We start from the raw sequence: 2,150 nt of genomic DNA on the forward strand, positions 1-2,150 counted from the left end.
CCAATAATAGACCTTGCAGTGTACTTGGCAAAAAAAAAAAAATGTTTACATTTAAGAAATGCGACACATTAAAGAAGTCCTCTGTAAACATAATCCCTTCTCAATAGACTTTCCTGCTTTGTTTCATACATAAATAACTTAATCTACAAACTCATAAATAAAATTATCAACTCTTATGGCCTAGAAGCATATACAAATTTTGAAGGTTAACAAAAGTGTTCTCTTTATGATTTTATAAATAACAACATGCTGTATTTGCAGTGTTTACTGTCAAATGACTTATCATAAGTTCTTAGTGTCTCCCAACCTGTTCTGCCAATAATAGACCTTGCAGTGTACTTGGCAAAAATGTCATGCATTTAAAAAGTCAAAATGGTCAAAATCCTAGATTTTAAAAATAGCAGAGAAGGTTCTATTTCAATATCACTAAGTCTTATTAAAACCACTTCAGTTTGAAAACTAAAAAATGCTACTAAAGAGTGAATGCTTGTACCATCATTTATATGGTATCTAGCAAAATCTAAAATTTAAGAAACAATAAAATCATATTAAATCCTGAATTCTTGCCAAAAAATGTCATTGAGATTCTGTTATAGGAACAGAATCAATATATTAAAATTTTCATATCATCACTTTGATGAGTTATAGCTTTAAGGGTAAAAAAATGACATAAAATGATTTCAAAAAGCCACACTTATGATTCCTGATACAGAACATTAGATTAGTTTTTGTTTAATGACTGGAAATCCTTATTTCTTCAGAAAATATTAAATATCTGTTGAAACATACCACCTATCTAGTGATTTATTAAATAACCACTCAAGATTTATTAGGTAAGCACTTAAATTACTTTTATGTAATAAAAGTAAACAGGAATTTTGCATGTCGGCTATGTTTCATTTTATACATTTTTTTTAGGCCTTCATTTATATGGTATAAAACTTAAATTCTCAACTAACATTTTCATTAGATTTAAATGATTCAAACTATAAATAATGCTAAGCTAAGCACTGTCATTTCCTTTAAAATCTAAGTTTCTAAAAGTTTTATTTTTCAACCAATACAAAAATTATCTGGTTCACATTATTAACTGCCCAACAAACTGTTTAAAAAACTAAATATTCTTTGTTAAAGAGCAAATTACTAGAAATGTTTTCCATGCTCTTATTTTTTAAAAAAGATTCTGATATAATGAATCTAAATCAAAATTTACAAATGGTAGCTGAAATCCTGTCGACTTTCAGCCCAATACAACATAAATCCACAGTTTTTATGCATAAACAATTCAAAATTAAAGTTTATAAAGGAAATGTCAACAAGTCATAACTACTACACATCACTACTGATGGGTTCCACTATACTTCAACCAAGCACAGCAGATGTGCACATCTGATAGACAGACTGCTAGGAAAATTAAAGCTATCAGAGCTATAAATAAGGAATACATAAATATGAACATAACGAAGCCAAAGCATTATAGCTGTAAAAAAAAAAAAAAAAAAGTTGTGATGTAAACACATCTGATAGTTCTCTGTAAGCCATTTTCCACTGATTTATAAAGCTATGGTTTTATAATTCTTTTTAAAAGGAAAATTTTTCTACACTGACGCATGCAGTAATTTTATTGTACACTCTTGACTACAAAGCAATCTTCAAATCCTCTTGCAGAGCTTGACATATCTCATCAGAGCTTCTCCAGAAAAGTCAGCTTGTCATATTTTCAGCAGCCTTTAGTGCTTCAGTAGCCTTGCAAAGCTCCTTAATAACCGATGATAAAGCTTCTGGGTTAATTCCTTGTTCACAAAGCCGCACACAAATAGACAAAGTTTCCATATTTAAGCCAGTATTCAAAATTCTGGAAATCTCAAGCAGAACGTCCATGGTCTCCCTCACCGCATTCATGTTCGCTGCCGCCGCTGCCCCAGCGCCGCCACTGCTCGCCATGTCAGAGGGCGAGGGAGGCAGGAGAAGGGCCTCAAGGGACTTTTAATTTATCCCACTGTTGTCAAAGAATGTTATCTATGTGATACTGGGTCTTTGGTATTCTTTTTCCATAACAATTTTAATTTTTTTCTTAGAGTCTTTTATGTCTAACAAAAGACTTTTCCCAGCTTTCTTACAGTTAGCACTTGCCTGGAATATATTTTTCC

General features: G+C 31.4%; 1 pseudogene; it reads right to left on the minus strand.

The window, feature by feature from the left end:
- Positions 1-1,704: 1,704 nt before the first annotated feature.
- LOC105806333 lies at positions 1,705-1,944 on the minus strand (annotated as a pseudogene).
- Positions 1,945-2,150: the final 206 nt, after the last annotated feature.

The sequence above is a fragment of the Propithecus coquereli genome, unplaced genomic scaffold (assembly GCF_000956105.1).
Source record: "Propithecus coquereli isolate 6110/MARCELLA unplaced genomic scaffold, Pcoq_1.0 Scaffold14, whole genome shotgun sequence".
Classification (NCBI taxonomy): Eukaryota; Metazoa; Chordata; class Mammalia; order Primates; family Indriidae; genus Propithecus; species Propithecus coquereli.